The following is a 26,532-nucleotide window of genomic DNA, read 5'->3' as shown; positions in this document are numbered from 1 at the left end:
ACATTAAATTTCATGTTACGAAAGGGTTTTGCTCAAATTATGTAAACGCTTATACATCAGCAAATGCAAATAATAAACACTAGATCTACCAGAACCTAAATTAAAAATCCAGTATTCTATCACAACTTCTTAATTCTATAAGTTTCTAATGGCTGTACTGTTACGAGCCATTAAGAGCACAGTGAGCTATTTATGTCGATAGTTTCCGTATATGGTGATGGCCCATTACGAAATTCTCCCTCTTTTTATACATTCATGTAAAATTACTCCTGTGTACCACCTTATTATGAATTTGCAGAAAAAAACCCATAAATTTTGAACACTTCCACTGTTGATCTAACACCGGAAAACCATATCAAGATAGTTTGGGTTTTTTCGTTATCATCATTTGATTACAGTCACTATCTACAACATCCTTGTGACACAGTCATGGGCGCATGTCCTGAGTGATCTATGGATTCATACTCCCAAGAAAGAGATCCTGCAAAACATAATTGAAAACCTCTTCAAATATGTTATAAATCATAAATCAACATACATACAAGAATGCAATGCACTCATTATTCAATGCTACTTCAATGTGGTGAAACATTGTTTTAAGAACTACTTGAAGGGATACAACGATCGGAAAGCCTTTAGTTTTGTGCCAACACCATATCTCCGAACTTGCGATTCAAATCAGAATGTAAGATTATTTAGTCCGAATGCAAGATGATCAAGTCAGAGAGCAAAAGTGTCCAAGTCAGAATGCGAGATGAACAAGGTAGAAAGCAAGATCTACAAGTCAGAATACAAGATGTTCAAGTCAGAATGTTAGATGTTCAATTCAGAAAGCAACATGCACAAGTCAGAAAGAAAGATTTTTTCCATAGAAAAGGTGTTATTTGATTCTTCATATAAAACCGCTTACAGCCGATTCGCCCATATTCCTCGAACTGAATGTGTGTTATTAAAAATACAACATGCGGAGCAACCCATACGTAAACATGGTATAAAATCAACAGTCAGTGATGTCCCTTCGTTATAATTTGCTGTATGTCATACTGAATGTCGTCAATCGTAGACCAGAATAAAATGAAGGTTTTTGCTTCGTACGCTTTTCCTTTGCGAAGATTATTGATGAAGTAACACTTTTTTGGTGTGAAACTAAGATACGATTCGCGCATTGGGAATGAACACATGTATATGAGAGTGAGGTAGGACGCTAAACATTGTTTAAAATCTATATATTTCCACAAAGACGAGTAGAAGTCTTTCACTTTCATTTTTTAAATCACTAATGTTTCACGAAGATTATTTCAATACCATAAAACACGTGAACTTAAAAATGTCTCATAATTTAGGGAGGATATAAGAAAAGGATTCTCAGTTGCAAGAATAATCGACAGAATGTATTGACTGCTCCGTATTTTGATGATTGTGTCTAAACAATGCAACATCATTGGTATATTGGAAACGAAGTCGAGTATTTAGGGAATTTTAATTATTTTTGAAACAACGTATAGGGTTAGGGTTAGTAAATTTAGGGCTAGCTTTGACTCCTCTCCTTCATTTAAATAATGCGAACAAATTTACAATCTTACATCTACCACGGTACCATGCGTAGCTAGAGCACACGGGTTATGGGTTATAAATGGGTTAAAAATTGGGTTATGTTTTAATGCTTTAGTGATTAAATATATATATACATGCTTATTTTGCTAAACAAACTTTGTCAGTGGATGAAAGAACGTAGCATAAATATGATGTTAGAATACAATTCTAACAAATAGGTTTCTGAGAATCCTTAAATATGAACTAACGACTTGATCTCAGCGCGTTGTGCTATATATGCATTCAAGCTAATTAAGAAAAATGGTATTTAAATGATTTTTGTAATTTCACAATGTTTCTCTTGGTGAAGCATCCATCACTTTTTAGTCAACATCTTATAAAAATAATCATATTTAATCTACAAAGTGATCATTTTATTCTATTCTGATTCTTCTATTTGAATCATACTGGTCTTCAAACTAATTTATGACGAAGATTTTTTCTATGCATATATTTAATATTAATCCTGTGCATTAATTTCATGGCGCCCATTAATCCTTTGTATCAATTTCATGGCGTCCTTTAACTCTTTGCAACAATTGCATAGCGCCCTTTAATACTGTACATCAATTGCATGGCGCCCTTTAATCATCAGCATCAATTGCATGGCGCACTTAAATCATGTGCATCTAATTTTTATGGCGCCCAATTATCCTGTACATCAATTTCATGTCGCCAATTAGTCATGTGCATCTAATTAATTGCGCCCTTTAATGCTGTGCATAAGTTGATTGCGCACTTTAATCATGTTTACCTATTTTATTGCGTCCTTTAATCACATGCGACTATGTAATGGTGCCATTTGATCCTGTGCCTCTATTTCATGGCGTAATTCATCCCTGTGCATCTTTTTCATGGCGTAATTTAATCCTATGCATATACTCCCTGGTGTCCTTTAATCATGCTTATCTATTTCATTGCATCCTTTAATCCTGTGCATCTATTTCTTTATCGAGCTGTGAGATAGACATTCGTCAATGTACATAAATCATACATTGTATCTTTTTGATTTTACATTCAAATCGAAGCACTCAGTCACAACAATCCTCAGGTCTGCAGTAGTTCACGTTGAGTTTGGTCCTTCAATGATGCTTGGGGACTCGTTACGTTACGAGGTAATGTCCGATGTAATAATAATTGTTAATTTTGTTTTTTTTCTTAACAATTCACTCGTCATTAACCGTGGACAGAAAGATATCTGGGTTAGACCCTGAATTACACTTTTAATAATTAATTCCCAAATTGAACTTTATGCTAACGTGTTTTTTTGTCACACGCGTACTAAATGATTAAACTAGCATCAGTCCTGCGACCCCATTGTCAGATAAATGAGCATAGGCACAAGTTACATTGTAGGCTTTTTGTACATTATACAGGTACCAAACTTTATGTTATTTTAAGATTCAGGTTGATATACAATAAAACCATTAATGCAAAGGGTTAAAGGGCGCCATGAAATTGGTGTACAAGGTTTAAGAGCGAAATGAAAAAGATTCATAGGATTAAAGGGCTCCATGAAATTGATGCATATGATTCGAGGGCGCAGAACTTATCACTCGGTATTTGTCGATGGATAGATATTCTCATTTGGTACTGACCCCATCAGCAAAACAATGCACACCCACAAGGATGTTTTATTTTTTTATAGTTTTAAAATCGAACTCCCAGCTTGATATTTTCAGCTGGCTCGATATTTGCCTTCTGTAATAAGCCCCTCAGCGAAAAGCCCTTAAAACTGTGATTTCTTGTCGAAAATCGAGCTCACAGCTCGATTAATCGCAGCTTGTTCGATTATTGCATTGGGTACTAGTCCCACTCAGCAAACATTTAGGTCTGATTTCTGTAAATTGACGAATGTCGAAATCACACATCGGTATTTCACCTGGTTGAATATTCACATTCGGTAGTTACCTCCATCATCATACAAATTTATAAGCCCATGGATCTCTGCATATTTTCGAATATCGAATTCACATATTTTGCTATTCGTCTTCAAACATAAGCAAAACACACACCATTCCCTGAACGTATGTAAATAGAATATCGAACTCAGGGAGCTGGTGCAGTGTAAATATTGTGTAATAAGTTAAAGCTCCACCGTAAAACATCCTAACACATCCCTTTATGATTGAATGTTCGAATAAGCCCCATCAGTACACAAACTCAACAACTTAGTAAGGTCTTTGTACTGTTGAAAATTGTACTCACAGCAAGGTATTCGAGGCTGGATCAATATTCGCAATTTGTACTCACCCTTATCAGAAAACAGATTCATAAGCCTATTGTTGTCTGATTACTGCACATTGTCGAATATCGAATGCAAACTTTGTAGCTAGCTCGATATTCGCAGCATTAAAGTCATCCTTCCACTCAACTGCACGCATTTCGTTATCAGAGTTGGCCCTGAGTTCGATATTGAATTTCGATCATCGATCCTTGGTATTCGAGCTAACTTCACGCACTCCGTATTGAGGGGTTTACTTTCAATCAAATGCAGGCTTACCCTGACTATTTTCAAGAAATCTCAGTTGACTTCAAGTCTATTAAACCAATATTACAAATAAATATACTTATCACACATTGTTTGTGAGGAGCAACAGCTTATTTAATGGTTGTGCCCAGAGTTTAATTATTAAACTGAGATCTCATGGGCTAATGTCTATATATGTTTCTTTCAAATGTCTTTATCATAAATATCCATCGAACACATACAAGTCGTTTTCAACAAGGTGTTACGATTTGGTATATTCAATTAACAGTTTTAGACAATGGTAGATGGTGATATAGTCAGGGCAGTGGTCCGGTAGAAATGAAGATGGTAATAGGAAGGCATTTAACTAATAATAGGAGCAGCAGGTTCCACCTCTTAGTCATACTTCCCATAAACTTTCTACAAGATATATAAAGTTAAATAAAAATTATATAAAAATATAATAGCAACAATATTTATGCGAAAAGCTACAGAAACAAGCTCAGTAGCAAAATGCTTAAACATTAACCCAGTTTAATGGCACTGGGTAAACGCCAAAGACGTTTTACTCGTTAACATATTTGATCATCAAAACCGAATACAACAATTTTTTGAAACAAAATAATTTTCGACCTCGACCCCACTTAATTGTGCATTTAAAAATAGGCTGAAAAGGACCATACCGAAATGATAACTAGGCCCAATTGAACCAACACCACTTATTTGTTTCGGCAATAACGCATGGTACCAGTCTAGGTAGTCGTTTCTTTGATTATGTTTGCCGGAGATGGTCGAGTTAATATGAATGACAAAGTAGTGAAAAATATTGTCCGCAATTTTAATGTAACGCTATTTTGTCAAGTGATAATTCCGTCATCGATATGTTCGTGCCTATTAGAAATGTTTTACAAAATAATGCAAAGACAAATGACATCTAGTTCAACGCGTGAGTACCCTTATGTGAAGAACAATAAATACATAATTGTATGAAAAAACCCATTCAGCCGCATCTTTGATGTCTTGCATCAACATTCATCCTGTTTTTTATGAACAGTAAAACAATACTTCGACACGACTGTTGACACGTTTCAACACACTTTCGCACGTATTTATCACATATTCGTACTTGTCTGATCGAAGTTGTAAGAGTTCTCCTTGAAAAAGACACAAACTAGTCTGACGCCGAACTGGCTCTTGGTTATGAAATCAAATATAACTGATGTCGTTTCCACTTCTGATCGGCGTAATATTCGATACGACAGGTCCTCGTTATTAAAATCTCGGCGGAAATGCGTTATATACCGCTGATATGTTGATCCACCGAGAAAGAGCACATGATCTTGGTAATTGATATATCGTAAGGTATGTACTAAGTGCTTTTTGACGGACCTGAACGGCGATTCCCTGAAATGTCCAAATCAAATTTAGGGTTTTCTTAAAATTGGTTCTTTTGACTTAGGAAAGACATTTAAACACTGTGAATGCATTGAATCTCGGGGCCAATGCAAGAAGGTACCAAAATCTTCTATATTTTATTTTGGCTTCATCGACCGTATCAATGCTAATCATATATAGGTAAAGCTATCTTAATGATTGTGTGGTGTGTCTGTGGTGTCTGTGGTGTTTGTTTTGTGTTTGTGGTAATTATACGTGTGTGTTTTAAATTCATTGTCGTTTTGAGCCCTTGCCTTGGGCCAAAAACAAGGTGTGTGTTTTTTCGACAAATGGGAAAGTCCCTGTATTTTCCATTGTAAATAGAGACCTTCAAGCATTAACCCAGGATCTATTATTATTTCATAACTAAGTTATTTCCTCGGTGATTAATGTCATATTTCAGCAATGGTCCTTCGGGATAACTGAAAATCAAATAGTGTTTCTTGAAACTGAATGCCGTCTGCTTCGTTGCTAACTTGCGTCAGCAGTGATGCACTCGCCGCTATTGTAAACGATTTCTTTTTCAAGTTTCCTTAAGTATGCGTTGCTGTTTCCTGTATCAATTTATATCTTCAAAGAATTTTCATTCTGGATATCAAGTATGGGATGTCATGCCAATCTAAAAACCCACAGAAGATATGTCATAATAGTATAAATGAAAAAGAACGCCATCTAGATGTGAAGCGGGTTTTTAAGATTATATCATTATTGGTGTAAAAGTAATCTTGTCTCGATTGACAATACTTATTTCAGAATAGGTCTGAAAAAGAGAGTTTCATCTTAAAGTACGTCCTTCCAAAAACATTTTATAAGTCGTATTTCTGATTGCTATTGTTTTGTCCTTGTTTCTGCGCAGCTACTTCGACAACGGTTAACGGTTGGCATAAGCTACTAAAGCTTTCGAGCTGTTTGTGCCTGAACTGTTGACAAAAAGACCATCAAAATCGTATAAACCGCCACAATATCAAAAAAAGCAATGTGGCTATTAACGGAAAATGATTATACAGGATTAATTACAGGTCTCTTACAAATAATAGATATAACAAAACGGAACGCATTTCAAGGCGCCCATTCTTTTCGTCTGCATAACGTAACACCAAAGTTGAGACATATGAACTAATACAACAAAAAACGACATTGTTTATTTGAATGTTCAACTCTCACCAAAGTTGCGGGTATAATGAACTTTCTCATGACCTCTTAAAACGGACATGCTATTTTAATCCCTAAATTAAAAACAGTGTATATGTGCCATCAGTAAGAACAACTTAATACGAGACACTTTCCGCCTTAATGCCTTTTAGGTGTGGAACAGCCCCCCAGAGGAAATAATAAGCTTTGAAAAGTACCTAGAATTTAGAAGGCTAAGCCGCATCTGGATAGGTCCATCTTTTGAATGTTCTATATGCACATATTTTAGTGAACTTTAAAAGAGAGAGAAGACGTTAAGATTTACAGGGAGTCTCACTGAATATATTGTATCCATTGTCTTATCGGAAAAAGGTGTTTCGTTTTTAGTGGGATTGTTCAGACCAACTGCACAACATTTTGTATTCAAAACCCCGAATAAAATTAAGGGGGCATTTTGAATATTAACTATCAAACTGAAATTTCAAGGGCTAATGCTTACTTTTGTTTGTTTCAAATTTCTAAATATCATAAACATCATTCAACCACATACAATCACTTGTGTGTGTGTGTGTGTGTGTGTGTGTGTGCGTGCGTGCGTGCGTGCGTGCGTGCGTGTGTTGTGTGTGTGTGTGTTCGTGCGTGCGTATGTGCGTGTGTAGGTGTGCTTTGGCAGGTGATACCACTTGGTTTATTCCATTTACATTTTAACACAGTGGTAGGTGCTTATGTTGTCCAAACAAGAGTGTGGCAGATATTAAGATGGTAAAAGATAGAGATATTGCCCCAATCATAGAAGCAGCAAGTTCCTCCTCTTATAAGACTTTTTCTATAAAGATGTTCATAAAAAGATGTGTTTTACCTTATTAAACATTGCTATGCCATGCTGTAATTTCCACGCACATTAAGCTTCTTACAACTTTGCTGATTAAAATGTATACTATTATTATCCATAATTTAAATTATTTGAAGAACAGTATACAGTGTTATGTTAACTAGCGGAACCGTGTGCACGTGGACTGGCCGTGAAGCGTGGAAAACTAGTTGATGTAATCATTATGTTTTTGTAATTGTCACCTGTTTAAAACTATATGCTTTTAGCACTTTAACAACTCTTTTTCTGTTTTGTTATGTGATATTTATATTCATACCGGAAAATATCTCATTGCGCTAAGGATTTTTCTGTTATCATGTAAGCATATTTTAATCAAGATTGTATCTTATATCTTGTTGGACATCAATTGAAAGGATTGACAATATCATAGTTTATACGCAGATATTATTACACCGACAAAACATTGTCAAGAACATAGGCAAAAACCCCAGACTTCAAATGCAATATCGTACCATGGTACATTTTATTTATCACCTGGTAAAGCTAACATGAGTCGTCACATTTTTACTTTGAGTTTCAAAATGCCTGGTCGTTTGTGAATCCGCCTACTTACAATCAATTTGGCTGACAAGTAAGATGAACGATACCTTATTTGATAAACAAACTAACGTTTTCCGTGAAAACTCAGAGTAGTCGATAATAAAGCGTGGTGTAGATGAATGGAATGGTCCTGTTAACAAGCCCACGATAGATTATCTCGCACGATATCCTTTTAGTTGTTTTTTGGAGATAAAAATAAACTTGTCAGCTTAATCAAGCCTGTTTTAGGAGCATTCGACAGTGTTGCACTGAACAAAGCTGATACTGTTGTCATTATAGTTTGTCAGTAGTTCGTGCTTTCCAATGATGTCTTTAACAGAATTATTGTTTAATTCGACCAACAAATATGCTGGTTTTCTGATAGATTCGTAAAGGTTTCCAATCCACAAAAACTCTAGATCTCTGATAGCCTCCTTGAGATATTTGACACACAAGTAAGCGAGTGTTCTAATAGCGCCATTAGTGTATTCTACTCATAAATAAGCGTTTTCCTTAATAGGATCATTGATGTATCTGATCCGCATATAAGCGAGTTTTGAAATATTGGAAATATTCACTTTCTATAAATACGCTCTGTATACACGTATGTTAGTAAATTAGCATGTGAGCATTTATGGCCATATTGTGAATATTAGTTTAATTCACACGACTTAGAACATATATTAATGATAAACAATCAACACCATTGATGTGTTTCGATACTTATGCAAGGTACCAGTCTAGATATTCGTTTTACTGATTATGTTTGCAGGGGATGGTCGAGTAACTACGATTGATAAAGTAGTAACAAATACTCTCCGCACTTAAAATGTATCGCTATTAAGTCATATGATAAGTCCGTCATGGTTTCGTCATGATTTCATTGTTTATTAGGAATATTTACAAAATAATGCAAACACCAATGACATTTGGTTCAACTCGTGAGTACCCTCATGTGAACAACAATAAATATATTTATATTCAATAAAACCCATTCAGTCGCGTCTTTAATGCTTTGCATCAACATCCGTAAACTTGATGAAGAGTAAAACACTGTTTCCACATGACTGTTGACACGTTTTAAAACACTAGCGCACGCATTTATCACAGAATCGCAAATGTCTGACCGGGTCGTAAACGTTCTCGTTGAAAAAGACACGAACTCGTCTGACGCCGAGCTGGCTAATGGTTATGAAATCAGATCCAACTCATGTCGTTTCCACTTCTCATCGGCGTTATATTCGATACGACGTTACCTCGAGACCGAATCTCTCTAGAATTACGTTATACGCCGCTGATATGATGATCCACCGAGAAAGTGCATATGATCTTCATAACTGATATTTCGCGAGTTACATTCTAAATGCTTTGTGACGGACATGGTGGTAGGTTCCCCAAAATGTGGGAGTACTTAACATTGGTTCGTCTTATTTTGCCTTCCCAAATATGGAAAGAAATAAAGAGGATGTAGACAATATGAATGCAATAAATCTCGGGGTTAAAGCTGCACTCAGATAATCCGAATTTACAACTTTTTCATTTCTGTTTCAGAATCAGCTGATTTTTATCAGTTTTGATATTTGGTCCTTTGGGATATTTAACAGTAAAATAGTGGTTCTTAGAATAGAATACCGTCTGCTTCGTTACAATGGTATGTCAACTAAGAAAGACGAAATAAAGACACTTAAAGCAGTACTCTCACAGATTGAACGTTTTGACAACTTTTTTAAAATTTTGTCTTGGAACGAGCCAATTTTTGCGAAAATCCATGAAAACTAGTTATTAAAGACTGCTGACAAAAATTAGGTCGCAGATTTTTATATTTAAGTTATAATTTAAAAATGATATTTTATGCATTGTTCTTAAACCGTTAGTAACGGTTTAAGCCAACAACATAAATTTTCGAATGGAATTATGAAAATATTTTGTTAGCAGTCTTATATCATTGGTTTGCAGATATTAACGCAAACATTTGCTCTTTCCAAGACAAAAAAATAAAAAAAGTTGTAAAAAATGGTAAATCTGTGGGGGTGCACCTGTATAATAATCGTCAACATTCAAGCAAACATTAAATTATTTTATAGTCTATTTACGTCTCATGAATGTGCATCATAAAATTTATACAGTTCCTATCAATAATAATATACACATTCACGAGTACATTGTCACTCAGATAAGAGTTATAGGAGACTTTATACTATATTTAAACACTAAAATGTTTAAATGTCACAAATGTAAACAATATAAAACGAAAACATAAAACGTTCACTTATCACTTATCACTAAACATTAAATATGCACTCTTACTTCCAAATAAGATTCACCACAATTAATCATATTGTTTTAATTTTCAAGAAAGGATGAATAAATGTCGAAAACAATGGTTCTTATGAAGGATATCTAGTTTAATCGTAAAGAAATGAGCATAAAACAAGTAATTTCTACCTTATGACACTATAGTAGACCACAGTAAATATTTAAGCAATCACAAATCACTTAATATTTTGCGCTTTTTGTTATTAAATACACGGTTACAATCTTTTTATAAGAAATTAATATTTTCCATAAATGCATTATCTAGTGAGTAGTTAAAGGTGTATCAGTACAAATCGATATTTGTAACACATGTCAGCCTATTTCAATTGTATTTCATTGTACCTTTAAAACCAACCATTTCAGCGAACTGCCCTGACGCAGGGCAATGTCGAATGAATGAAGTTGCCCTGTTTAGTTTATTTGAATCCAAGTAAGTTAAGTATGCATTATATATACATGTAGTTTCGCTGAAGTGAACAGAGCCTTAGCGTATTTGAAACATGTTATCTTAATTAAGATTCATTCCAATATGCCTGTAGTTACGGTTTTTTTGGTCTAAAGACTATTTAACTTCATTTAAAGGAGGTTTTAAATATTTATGCAAAAACTACAGAAACAAGCTCAGTAGCAAAAAGTTTAAACATAAACCCAGGTTAATGGCACTGCGTAAACGCCAAAGATAATGAACATAAAAACAAAATATCCCAAATAAGAAACATGGAAGAACAGCACAAAGCTCCACAAACAGCACAGTGCATACATTCTATATATATATATATATATATATATATATATATATATATATATATATATATATATATATGAAAACTAGGTATGTTTATCAAGGATTGTTAGTTACCGCCTTGGAACGGCCAGTATAATGTAAATTTACTGGAGGTTTAAACCAGTTTGTGTGCACAACCTCACTCCCAACAATCCCAAATAAAGTAGAAACATAAATGGTAATCTTATCAAAGTATAGATTAACGCCAAAGACATAATACAAAAACAAACAATCACAAAACAGACACATGAAACAACACAATACTCCACAGACTCAGTACACGTATACTATTAAAAATAAAACAACAAACTATGGGTGACTATCAGGGATTGATAGGTACCGTCTTGGAACGGTCAGTAAAATGTAAATTCACTGGGGGCCTAAAATTACCTACTTGATTTAAATTCAAGATTTGTTTTGCAATACGAGATCTACAAGTTCACAGAGTGCTTGGACACACACATTAAGACCAGAAACAGATATCTTAAAGACACTGAACTATGTTTTTCTTCAAACAAGTTTCGTTTTTAATTAGATTGAAAAAGACAACCAGTGAGTTACTCACAAGAGAATATTCAAAATAACTTTCACTTTATTACCATGAAAAGTGAAACAGTCACAAGAACATTTGTTTGCCATGTTACGATGGTATGCCAGAATTCCCAATTGCTTATTTTCGCGTGAACTGTTTTCACTTGCTATGAAAATCATGAATGATTGTCGAAAAGTAATAACAAGAGGAAATATATTTGGAAACAGTCGATTCCCCGAGGACCGAATGTCTAGCATTTCTTCAAGAAGTTGGCTGGTAATCCGGACTATTTTGTCAATCGGTTCAACAGTGTAAGCTTGTAAGATATAATCGCAGGATTAAATGAGGCAGATCCTAAAATAATCAGTCTAGTGAGAGTAATATCATACATTTGACGGACTGTTTAATATCTACCAACACGCGCCATTTTAAAAACCTAACATACACCTAATGAACGCAAAGCCGAAATTGTTTTTTTTTTTTTTTTTTTTTTTTTATAATTGAGTGACATTTATAATTTCTGGGCTGGTTTTCAATTTTGGTCTCATTTAGATCTAAGAACGATGTAGCTAATCGGATTACTTGTTATTAATAAGTGTCCAATAGAGTGAATGTAGTCAATTTATGACCATACTATTGATGTATCATTGAAGTAGCATTATGAATACCACCACCAATCAATACAGTTTTAATAAAAACTACAAACGATAGTATTCCATTGCAAATGTCTCTTTTCTTCATAAAATGTTTATTGATATGCATGTAAGATAGGCGTCTGCAACATATTTTTAAAATTCATGATGTACTTGAATAATAGTTATTTTAGTTTGAAGATTGCTTTTTATTCAATGGCGACATCGCCCGTGGATAGGAAGGGTACCATAAATTGGTTTCCGTGCCTTTTAAGTGTTGCAATCGCAGTGTACCAATCTACTCGTTCCCTGTTAATGTCATACATTTAGGTGATGCACTCGTCTATATGATTTCTGGCAAAAGCACACTGATATTGATATATTATTAAGTTGACTTTGGTCTTATTATATTTAAAAAATATAAGTAGTAGCAGTAGGAAATTTTGCTAAAAACAGTAGGCAATAAAAATGTAAACATTTGACTTACGGCACATTACATTTAGGCGTAGGCACTGAACTATATATTGAAGGCAACCATAAGTTTAACACATAGACAGATTTGGAAGTCAATTTTAAATAGACAGAAAGCAATTGCATGTAGGCACTTACAATTTAGATGCATGCATCTGCAACCAAAGAAGCATCAATTGGTGGATAGCCCCATCAATGAAAAAGAAAGGTGCAAACCTTTAATACTTCACAAAACTATTCCTAGTCTAGTTAATTGTCAACCTTGTTTGGACTTAAATACAAATCATCAACGTAAGCTTACTGTGTGCATTGTTTCGCCGACGTTCAAGTCTCTTCCGGCCTAATATTAAAGTTGACTGACAATTACCCCCACCCCATTAAATCGTCCAAGATTACTTTTTATTTCAATATAGGAGAAAAAGAGTAGTGCAATACGCTCAAAGCATCATTCCAGACCTGAAATTGTTATCTTTTTCGTGGGGGAGTGAGCACTCCTAAAAACAATGCGAACACGTTGAGTCAAATAAATTTCGGTTCTGAGGGTCGCAAGTCAAAAGTTAACGCCCCTAAGTTACACCCACTCTTACGTCACATCCTGGATCCGTCCCTGATAATATCTGATTTTTAAGAATATTAACGAAGCAGAAGAGGAAACTCATCTTCCGATAAAATTGCCTATTACAATTTAATACTCTTAATAAAAGAATTTTTACATGACGTCATAAATGGGGATTAAGAATACACGACCTGGTTTCTTTCGCTTAGACCCAAAGAGGCCCCATTAGTTATTCATGAATACGTGCTCTTCCTGGCGAATTGTCCCATTAGAATGAAAGTACATCGTACATTTGTTTACACCTTAAATTGAAACAGAGGAAATAACAACTACGCATGTAAGTTAAATAAGCTATGATTTATACAGGTTTGAAAAATAATTTAATATCCCCACAATCATGCACTTTCCAAAAACATGCAGCTCCCCCTTTGGGATAAAAGGCAATAACAGAATGACATGCAATGTCATATTTCATTGTATATCTACCATTCATTCCCATTTAATCGTTTTTGACAAGCTTCTATGGATGCATTTATTGTCAATAATGCTCCTGATATCTAAAGCTATAGTTTTTTATAAGCTTTTGTCTCGTCCCCTGACAGCCATATCATTGTACATAGACTTCTGTCTGGTATGACTCAGCCTTAGGTCTGTATTCCCTACAATGACTCAGACATCCCGGAAAGAAAAATACAATTTCAAATTTCTTTTATCATAGACATTGTAGCATCTCATATAATGATGTTTTGACAAGTCGAAAATGAAGAGGAGAGGCGATTTTTGTACGTCTTTTCATTATTACATCTGACCCTGGAACTTGTTATTCATAGAGTGAGGATTTACTTTTCCCTTTTTCATAAGCAAAAAGATAAAGAATGGAAAACAATATATCAATTAGTTAACTAATAGTTCATCCTTTTAATATAAAAGAAGCAAAATGGTTTTGTGGAGTTGTCATTAATGTACAATATCTATGCGAAAAGCTACAGAAACAAGCTCAGTAGCAAAAAGTTTAAACATAAACTCGGTTTAATGGCACTGGGTAAACGCCAATGACATAGAACATAAAAACAAAAAATCACAAACAAGAAACATGGAAGAACAGCTCAAAGCTCCACAAACAGCACAGCACAAGTTCATCATTCTTTTCAATCAATAAAGACAATCATTACTTAATTAATCATTCACCTAATCAATCAAACAATCAATCAAGCAATTACTCATTTAATAATCAGTTATGCTAAACGCATCTCCCAAAGTACATTTTTTGGCATGATGTGCATTTTACTTACCAGACGATATTTGTATATTTAAGAACTTGTACTGTTGATACAAACTTATTATCATGAAATGTTCCCAAAAAAGCTTATACTATCGATTACATCAAATAGAAGCTCGCTTTTGATTACCTTCCGCCCAACACTTCTCGTTTTCTTCTGGATATGATGTTCAGACATATCCATCAATAAACAAACAACATGGGGATATATCGCGTTTCATTCACTATCTTCATAAATAATGTTCCTAAAAAGCATCAGGCGGTCAGCCCAGATGGAGGTGCGGGTGGCAATACAATGAACGTATTGTCATTCATAAAACATTTCTACATCAGTTGCGAGAAAACGTTTGTTTACTTTCTGTTATTGTCTAGCCTTGAATAAATACAAACACCAGCTCAATGTCGTCTTTAGAAAATTGAAAAATAATACAATTATATGAAACAGGGAAACCAAGGCTCATGACGCAGTTTCTTTTATTATTTAATTATGTTTCATATATTTATGAAATCTCCAAACAGAAATTAGCTGCACAACAGAATACTAATGCCAGTTTAATAGTCCAATGGAGACAGCTGAAAGAGGCCCAGAAGTCAAAACTCTAATACAAACCGGTGATAAAACCCTGTTTAAAGGCAATTGATAAGGGTGCGAAGGACGCATTACGAGACACGTTTTGTGATATTAGGTCTTGGACCCGGCCGTTTCAATAAGACTATAAGTATATTCCTTGGCCGCGCTTGTAAGATTGGTTCGGAATGAGTTGGGGGTTGGGATTAACCTATATTACACGAACGTTCATGTTAGATGCTTTTTCTCCAACCTTAGTTTAATAAAATAAAATGAAATGTATTTTTAGGCTGGAACACTTTTTGCGTAGTGAAAATAATTCGCGTGTAGATATGCGATAGTTTGTGGTTGTCACAGATTTGCCGCAGTGATTCAGAATTGTTAACGAGGTTATTTCTGGAAATTCATGGTCTTAAGACTAACGATTTTTATTGAAAGTCCAGCGCTCACATATTTACATATACTGTTAATCTCCTTCGGGCATTTTCCCTTTCTGTATTGTTCCCATTACCAGTAGCGGATCGGGGGTCGGGGAGGGGGACACAGAGCGCGCGTTCCTACATAAAATCGTCCAAGTTTCGTTTTTTTTCAATTTAGGGGAAAAAAGTAATTTAATACGCCCAAAATGTCGACATTTTAAACCAAATAAATTTCGGTTCTGTGGGAGGGGCACAAGTCAAACGGTTAGGCCCTTTAATTACGCCACCTCTAACGTCAAATCCTTGACCCGCCCCTGAATACAACAATGGAAACCAAAGTAGCAACCCGTGTAGTCAAAGTTACAAAATTAAACCCTACAATAAAGAGGCCTACCTACAATTATCGTTGTCATTAATTCATAAGAGTTTCTTGTTTATAACAAACTAATTTCATTCAAGTATTTCAAACTTAAAAAGTTTTTCATGTTTATAGACAACTTATTACCAGTTACATTAAACTAATTAACATTTTAAGAAGAGTTTATTGTTTATAACCAACTTTTTTACAATAAAGTCATAAATATATCTGTAGTCTTTCTGGTTTACGAACAACTTATTACATTAAAGTCAGTATAAAAATAAAATGAGTTTATTGTTTATAGCCTATTTATACCAATACATATATTTTTTGTCCACCTATCAAAACATCTAGTTGAATTGCCATAAATTTTGAGGAATTCCGCACTTAATTATAGTAAGCTTCATACATTTTTACTTTTTAAATATAAAAGGAACAAGATAAAGGTTAATGCAAACATGTTTTTAGATTAGTACATTATCGTGTTGTTTTTAGATTAGTACATTATCGTGTTGTTTTTAGATTAGTACATTATCGTGTTGTTTTTAGATTAGTACATTATCGTGTTGTTTTTTAGATTAGTACATTATCGTGTTGTTTTTAGATTAGTACATTATCGTGTTGTTTTTAGATTAGTACATTATCGTGTTGTTTTTAGATAAGTACATTATCGTGTTGTTTTTTAGATTAGTACATTATCGTGTTGTTTTTAGATTAGTACATTATCGTGTTGTTTTTAGATTAGTACAGTATCGTGTTGTTTTTTAGATTAGTACATTATTGTGTTGTTTTTAGATTAGTACAGTATCGTGTTGTTTTTAGATTAGTACATTATCGTGTTGTTTTTAGATTAGTACATTATCGTGTTGTTTTTAGATTAGTACATTATCGTGTTGTTTTTTGATTAGTACATTATCGTGTTGTTTTTAGATTAGTACAGTATCGTGTTGTTTTTTAGATTAGTACATTATAGTGTTGTTTTTAGATTAGTACAGTATCGTGTTGTTTTTAGATTAGTACATTATCGTGTTGTTTTTAGATTAGTACATTATCGTGTTGTTTTTAGATAAGTACAGTATCGTGTTGTTTTTAGATTAGTACAGTATCGTGTTGTTTTTAGATTAGTACATTATCGTGTTGTTTTTAGATAAGTACATTATCGTGTTGTTTTTAGATTAGTACATTATCGTGTTGTTTTTAGATTAGTACATTATCGTGTTGTTTTTAGATTAGTACATTATCGCGTTTTTTTTTGTCATTTGGCTTTAATGAACAAAGCAAAAAAAAACATAGGATTCGAATACAGATAATAAAATGGCATCAAAGTATTTTCAGCATTTCCAGCAATACATAAGAATTAATGTGCAATAAACAAACAATAAACAACGTCACCGAAATGACATCTCCTCATTTTGTTGTTCACGCGATTTCCAATCAACGCCAATTAATATATTAAACATTTGTTGAATAACGTAAGTAAAAACCTATTTATTTCACTCGTGATCTCTGAAAATTATCTTACTTCGTGGCTGCACCACTTGTAAAAGACTTTTCTTGATCACTTCGTAAAATAAATTTCGATTTTACCCCGAAATTCAACAAATATCCTCTATGCGCTTAGCGCTTTGTGTAAGGTACACCATGTTTTGCTTGCTTTTGATAAAAGTGCCAATAGACAATGTAATAAGCGGAATGCTGGCAGCCACGTTTGTCCCTGCATATTTTATTGCATTATAACATGCAAATTTCGTTTTATTCATATAATTTTGGTGCCACTATGCGCTAGAACTCCCCCGCGCACGCTATGCGATGTTCGATATTTCTGTGAAGCTGCAATAACTTAGACAGGCTTAGTATCTAGTTAATATATGCATTAAATAACGAACGCGGGGGAGTGTAATCCAATGTTATTTTCAGTTAGGCAGATTCGGATGTAGCTTAATATTTATTAGCACTCGTTTTAATAAACAGCAGTTGCGTGTACTTAAAGGCTTTACAAATATCTTGGTTCAAACGTATTGATGTTAAATTAGAAGTGGTTGATAGAATGTTAAGATGCCTGTGTACTTAATAATAGGCAGCTACTTAAGCCAAATATTTGAAACTTTCCTTGCAATTTGTTTCATGTAAAAACTCATCAATAATTTAGCATTTTAATAATAACTTCCGTAAATATGAACGTAAAACAATCAACGGCTTCTAAAAACTTTATAGACAAGATGTGAATATAAGAACGTTTTGTCAGTAACGCATAAGAAGTCGTTTCTTATAAGTATTCTCTTTAATTCCGCCTATGAGTATTAAACAGTAAACTACCAGCATAGTGAAAACAAATGATATATACATTATTAACTTACAGTTCAACTGAAAAACTCAATGCAAACGTAATTGGATAGCTATTCCAAAAAACGTTCTTTGTTTCAATTGACACCTCCAAAAACCTAGGGTAGGTAGGCAGGTAGGCATAACATTTTATCATTCTTTTTTGAGAAACGGAATTCTGTACCAAGCTAACCTATGTCAGTATGTATCACTACTGTAAAACGTTTTAAAGATAAAATATTCAAATTTAAACATTTTTACTGAAATAAATTTGTTTATTTTAGTAAAATTACTACCAAAGAAATCCACATATTGGTCAAATCAAAATAAAAGTAAAGGTTCTGACTGATAAATAGGGTCGGTCGAATAAGTGGAAACAAAAATAGGAAGAGTTTGCGTATAATACAAGTTTTATAAATATTGGAAATATAAAGAAGTACATTTACCTATATGACAAAGATACAAGCTATTTTTAAATCTAAGTAAGCGTAAGAGTCTGAGTTAGAAACAAATTAAAATATGTGAATATGAGAGAAAATACTGACTTAAAATAGTTTGTCCAAAGAAAACAAAAACATAAATACTCAAAAGAAAATACGCTCTGAAGAAGATATTAACATTGAAATAATACGATTTTGCACTTACGTATAAGTATTTGTCGAAAAGAAAATAAATACTTCAGAAATAACAACTGTTTAATTAAATTTTATTATGAAAACTAGCGTATGTTAAGTAAGATTAAATACCTTAGTGTATAAACTTGCATTAATATGTAGACTGAATTGAGTAAACAGCACAAAGCCATTAAAAGATTTCGTTTTTAATTCAAAATACATTTCTGTACCATCTTAATAGTGTTTTCTTTGTATACCTTAGCTCTGAAATCGGAACGGTAACAACTAGGTGGAATTTAATTGATTGAATGTCTACGGTTGGATAAATTACAATGCTATTAAATTACACAGCAAGCTAGTTATGAACGTTATGGTCAAACAGTCTTAAAACATTCATTTTCTAAGACAGACTGTGTGTGATACTCATAGTTTCAAACAATAACTGCATCGTATCTTTGAAAAGTGTTTTGCATTAGGTACTCTTAATTGTATTCCTTTGTCTGCAGATAGAGTTGGGATCTCTTATCATTTAAGCTCTTGGGGTTTACCTGTTAGTTTATTATTATTTGTTTTACTATTAAGTTTCCTAAAGTTAATGAAAACTTATCCTTAACTAGTTTATAAAGTATACGTGCACTGAGCTATTTGTGGAGTTTTGTGCTGTTGTTCCATGTTTCTTGTATGTGATTATTTTTGTTTTTCTGTTCTATGTCTTTGGCGTTTACCCTGTGCCATTAAACGGGGTTTATGTTTAAACTTTTGGCTACTGAGCTTGTTTCTGTAGTTTTTCACATAAGTATTGGTACAAAACTATAACGTCAGCGAACCCTCGTTGTTGAAACAAAACATTCGCGCTGAAGCGCCCATGTATAACTCCAATAAATGGCACTGAAGGGTGCAGTAACTATTACTTAACTAACCAGTATTGTCGAAACCATTTCATGCTTGGAATTTATTTAACTCATACAAATGTCTCCAAAAACAAAAAAAAGGTAAAGAAACATTTGTCTTCAACTTTCCACATCATATATAGCTAAGTGATTGTCACGAAAACTGTCAAGAAAGTTTCATCAAAGTAGTTCTGATGTTTTTCCCTCGACACATCTAATCGTTTATAGACAATTGACGTCATTTTGTCCGGCTTATTTAGAGTCGAACTATTTTGTCGACGAATGTACCATGTGATATTAAAATATTACAAAAAAAATCATTGCTATTTTAATATCCTAAATTAGTTAGAAGACTGGTTTTTTTTTAAATGACAACTCATGTAATATCTTTAAAGTATATGCGATATAACATTGCCAAGTTCAACGTATACCATTTCTATCCACTATGTTGGGTATGCGTTTAAGGGCCTTTCAACTTGCAGAAGTGGGTGGGAAAGCCAAAAAAATAAAACAATTTTAATGTTCATTTTGTTTATAGTTCTAATATACAATATTTTTTGTAATAAAAACATTCACCCTGTGCAACATGTTTTTAGTAATAAGCAGTTGACTAAGTTGTAAGACTTTATTTTATCATATTTTAAATTAAAAAAAAAATGATTTGCATTACTTTTGGAAAAGTCTGCCGATAATATAAATATGTTTTTGTGTAAAATGCTCAATTATTGTGGTTGATGGTTAATATATTTTAAAATAAGAAAAAAAAAATAAAAAAAAATAGTGGATTTACTTTACTTCCTAGTTACAAAAATGCAGCTTTCTGTCTTAAAATAGCTGCTATTATCATAAAGCCTCAAGACATTGATGATTGACAGTGTTGAATATTTTGACACAAAACCATTTGCAAGAAAATGCTTTTTGATTGAAAATCTTATGTACAAGGCCTAAATGGTTATTGAGTGGGTGTTGTTAAATGTTTTGACACAAAAACATATTAATTTTGTATAATAGGTATTTCCAAGGAAGTACAAAGTTTTTTTTATTGAATATATGATTAAATCTTCTCCCGTAAAATTTGCTCAATTCCTAATTACACCTACTCATGTAGCAATGGATGTATGTATTATGCTTGCTAAATATTGAACCTAACAACAACATAATCCTTTTTATTTTAGTTTTCAGTGTTTTGTTTCTTCAAACGTCTTTTGCACTGTGAAAGGCTTTAAAATCTGGGCCAAACATGTGTATGAATTTAATGCGAGGTCAGATTAAGCCCATTCAAGCCAATAAACCATGTGCCCATAAACATAAAACAATGTTGTCTTTGATTACGAGTTTATAGCGTTATGTTTTGTGCGAGGGATTTTTCAAAATAACCCAGACTTTCTCAACCCTGCTTGTACTTATATTAAGAACACACAGTTATATGGTACATCAAAGCGTAATGTTTACAGGATACGCTCAGCATGTTTTTTTTGATATTTAAATCTTCTGACTTGACGAACAGGCATATTCTCGAAAAGAAATAACCTCACTTACATTTACATTTTACTGACCGTTTCAAGGCGGTACCTAACAATCCGTGATAAAAACACCTAGTTTTTTTATATAATAAATATGCACTGTGATGTTTGTAGAGTATTGTCCATGTTTCTGGTTTGTGATTTTTTGTTTTTGTGTTCTATGTCTTTGGCGTTTACCCTGTGCCATTAAACGGGGTTTATGCTTAAACTTTTGGCTACTGAGCTTGTTTCTGTAGTTTTTCACATAAGTTTTGGAACAAAACTATACCGTCAGCGAACCTTCATTGTTGAAATAAAACACTCGCGCTGAAGCGCCCATGTATAACTCCAATAAATGACACTGAAGGGTGAAGTAACTATTACTTAACTTACCAGTATTGTCGAAACCATTTCTTGCTTGGAATTTATTTAACTCATACAAATGTCTTCAAAATCAAGAAGGTGAAGAAACATTTGTCTTCACCTTTCCAAAACATATGAAGCTAAGTGATTGTCACGAAAACTATCAAGTTAGTTTCAGCAAAGTAGTTCTGATGTTTTTCTCTCGACACATCTTATTGTATATAGACAATTGACGTCATTTTTGTCCGGCTTATTTAGAGTCGAACTATTTTGTCGACGAATGTACCATGTGATATAAAAATATTACAAAAAATATTGCTATTTTAATACCCTAAATTAGTTAAAAGACTGGGGTTTTTTTCAAATGACAACTCATGTAAGATCTTTAAAGTATGTGCTATGTAACATTGCCAAGTTCAATGTATACCATTTCTATCAACTTTGTCGGGTATGCGTTTAAGGGCCTTTAAACGTGCAGAAGTGGGTGGGAAAAGCCAAAAGATTAAAATGTTTCTAATGTTCATATTGTTTTAGTTATTAGGTACAATATGTTTCGTAATGAAAACATTGACCCTTGCAACATGTTTTTAGTAATAAGCAGTTGACTCAGTTTTACGACGTTAGATTTTATCATATCTTAAATAAAACAACAACATTTGCATTACTTTTGGAAAAGTCTGCTGATAATATAAATATGTGTTTGTGTAAAAATGCTCCGTCATTGTGGTTAATTGATAATATATTTTAAAATAAGAATGATACTATAAAATAATAAAGAAATAGTGGATTTTCTTCACTTCCTAGTTACAAAAAAGCAACTTTCTTTCTTAAAATAGCTGCAATCATAACAAAGCCTCAATACATTGATGATTGGACAGTGCTGAATATTTTGACACAAAACCATTTTTAAGAAAATGCTTTTTGATTGAAAATCTGATGTACAAGGCCTCAAAACATCATTGATTGGGTGTTGTTGAATATTTTGACACAAAAAATATTCATTTTGTGTTATAAATATTTCAAAGAAAGTAAAAACCTTTTTTGATTGAAAATATTATTAAATCTTCTCTCGTAAGATTTGCTCAACTCCTAGTAACACCTACACATGTTGTGATGAGTATTTGTATTATGCTTTCTAAATATTGAACCTCAAACTAAATAATATATTTTTTAGTTTTTAATGTTTTGTTTCTTCAAACGACTTTTGCACTGTGAAAGGCACTAAAATCTGGACCAAACATGTGTTACAATTTAATGTGAGGTCAGGTTAAGCCCATTCAAGCCATTTAACCATGCGCCCATGAGCATGAAACAATGTTGTCTTTGATTATGGGTTTACAGCGTTATGTTTTGTGCGAGGGATTTTCAAAATAAACTAGATTTTCTCAACCCTGGTTGTACTGCTATTGAGCACATACAGTTTAATGGTACTTCAAAGAGTAATGTTTACAGGGTACCCTTAGCATGTTTTTATATATTTAAATCTTCTGACTTGACGAACATGCATCTTTTCGAAAAGAAATCCTCATTTACTTTTACATTTTGCTGACAAAGACAGTACCTAACAATCACTGATAAACATACCTAGTTTTTTTATAAAGTTTATATGCACCGTGTTGTTTGTGGAGTTTTGTGCTGTTGTTCCATGTTTCTTGTTGGTGATTTTTTTAATTTTTGTGTTCTGTGTGTTTGGCGTTTAGCCTGTGCCATTACACGGGGTTTATGTTTAAACTATTGGCTACTGAGCTTGTTTCGTATAAATATTCATTTGCATTTAACCTTTGTGTTATGTGTGTCCTTCACTGTTCCGAGTGTTTAAGTAACAGAAGAATTAAAGAGTAATGTCTCACAGGTTTGGACCTTTAATAAAATACTTTTTACCTATTTCATATCTTAGAAAATTTTGTTTCATAAGTAAGATATGGAAAACCGGTATAGGTATTTAGTACTAATGATTATATAGAACTATTTTATTGAAACGAATTGTAAACGTGCCAACCCTTTTTTTATCGTTTTTGTAAGTTTTGTTTGGTATCACCGACCCGATTCCACACATATTACGGGTTCACAAAAGAAGTCATTGGATTCAATAAAAAAATAATCTAAAAACCTTTTCTACATTGATTTCGTCAATTCATTAGCTCTAAAATCGGAACGGTAACAAAAAGGCGGTACTTTACCTCCTTTCAATAACGAGCTTCGGAGAAATTACAACGACATTCACTTACTTGACAATATGGTTCAGAACAGCAACGTCAACCGCCAACCCGTGATTGAAATAAAAAAAACCTGCGCTGAATGGTTTATGAATGCCTTCATGACCTGGAGTGCAGTTACATTTGCTTGAAGTTGCACTCTTACTTCAAAAAAGCAGTACCACAATTAATACAATTGTTTTCATTTACATGAATTGATGAATAACTATCAAAGCAATTGTTCTAATACCGTATTTAATTTGAAAGAATGGTGCCCAAAACACGGTATTTCTACCTTATGAGATGATAGTTGATCACAGTAAATCTTTTAGGACCAACCAATCATTTAATACTTGTGCGATTCCATCTATTAAATTCATGGTTATAATCGTGTTATCGGTAATCAAACTTTCCACATATGCATTAAATAGTAAGAAGTTAAAGTTTAATCAGTCTAAAATTGTGTTTGTTATACAGTTTTATGTATTGATTTTAAAGACGAGTGTCGCTTTAACTATTGTCGAAGCCATTTACTGCTTCGGTTGCATTTTATGCATGCAAACGTCCCTACAAGACAAAAATGAAGACACATTTGTTTCCATTTATCAACAATGTATGAAAGTGTCACGAAAACTGGCAAGTGCGTTTCATCAAAGTAGTTCTGCTGTTTTTCCCCAAGAGATGTGGTTCACAATGAGATGATCCCTATACAATACACACCTAAAAGTATTTATAGACACGTCATTAGATATACATCAATTTGCCCGGCTTATTTAGAGTCAAACAATTTTGTCGACAAATGTACCATAAAAATATAATAAAATCATTGCTATTTGATTTGGCAAAACATTTATTTTAAAAAACCTTATTCCTGGAAAGTTATAAATCTCACCTTAGGCTCGCCTTGTAGTTTTTAACTCATGAATACCCTTAACTAGTTAAATAATTGTTTGTTTTAAGTGGTAGCTCATGTAAGATCTTAAAGGTATATTATATTTTTTTGCCATGTTCGTTGTAAACCATTTCCATCAACTATGTTGGGTATGTGATAAGTTCATGTTTTTCATCAAATATGTTGGGTATGGGATAAGTTCATGTTTTTCATCAAATATGTTGGGTATGGGATAAGTTCATGTTTTCCATCAAATATGTTGGGTATGGGATAAGTTTATGTTTTTCTAGTTCTTAAGGAGAATTTTTTTCAGGAAAAAAACTTCATCTTTTAAGACATGTTTTTCTGTCATAAGGTGTTGACCAAATTTTACAACATAAGATTTTATCAGATTTTAAATAATACCATTAACATTTGTTTTTGGAAAAGCCTGTCGACAATATAAGTATGTTTTGTGTAAAAATGCCAAAGAGAACTCAATCAACAAAGTATGTGGTTTCTTGATAACATATTTTGAAATATTAAAGGTATTCAATAAAATAAACGCTCATTGCATTTTGCGCAAACATAATTTGCCAAACACAGGTTGTTTTTTCCCAAGCATTATTGTAAGAAATTCTTCATTGCTTACTCTTAAGATGTCAGACCTTGGAATGTGTACTTCTTATTCATGGTATACAGGTCATGCTTATCAATTATATGCCTCTTATTGAAATAGCATCCAATCAAATGATGCCAAATGTTCCAATTAATTCCAGGTTAAATATATATATAGAGAGAGTAATCTAAGTTTACAAATTGTCTTTGTTGAATAGTGTATCAAATGTGGCCACCTGTTATTAAGGTCAGAGTCATGGGACTAGCGATTTTGTTATTTTAAAAAGAAATGGATAATCGATGGTTTATGTATTACAGGACGAGTTATGATTGAATAACATGTTATGTTATATTCAAATTAGGCATGAAATAATAAAAACATTACAATTTAACATAGTTCGAATTATTTGGAACTAGGATCTGACCTCAGTTTTTGAGTGTGAATTCCAGAACAACTGTTCAATTTCATAAGAACAGTAATACTCATTTGCAATTGTTAATCGATAAACAAATACACTGGTCTCTTGAAAACTGGAATGTGTACTTCAAATTCATTGCATACCGGCCATGCTTATTTATTGTATGTCTCTTATTTAAATAACATTCATCAGTATTTCACATTCTGTAGAATATTGTATTTAACAGTATTCAGCTTATTTCTGTATGTTGTTTTTGATCAAATTATCATAGGCCATACATGACAGCAGAGTTATACGATAGTTTTAACAAAAGCGGCAAATTTGAGAATGTAGATATACCCTTGTTTATGTTTTAATGGAATAACGTAGCGACGTATTCAAAACATCGGTCGCAAATTTGTCTTTTAAAGATTTGGAGATTGAATTGAAAAAAAGGTCCGTTTCAGGGAAATTTAACTTCCAAGGGAGGTAACTTTTGTTGTCAAATTAAAATATATCGATTATCTATCATTGTAATTTCCATTAGGGATACCTAATTGCATGGTTAATCATGGGAACAATACACTCAATGAATTTGTTGTAGGCACATGAGATCACATGTGGGAACATTTACATCATCATCATGCATCAACATTTTTATTTGAAATTCGATGTTAATTTGTGTTGGTGCGGAGCTATTTCAGTCAGAAAATAAAATTGGTAAAAATACGTGCGGTAAATCCGATGACTAAGACATTGATTTGTAGTGATCAAAGTGCACATTGTCAATCATAATTTTATGTGC

The sequence above is a fragment of the Mya arenaria genome, chromosome 4 (genome assembly GCF_026914265.1).
Source record: "Mya arenaria isolate MELC-2E11 chromosome 4, ASM2691426v1".
Lineage (NCBI taxonomy): Eukaryota > Metazoa > Mollusca > Bivalvia > Myida > Myidae > Mya > Mya arenaria.
Note: the sequence above shows the minus strand (reverse complement) of the source record.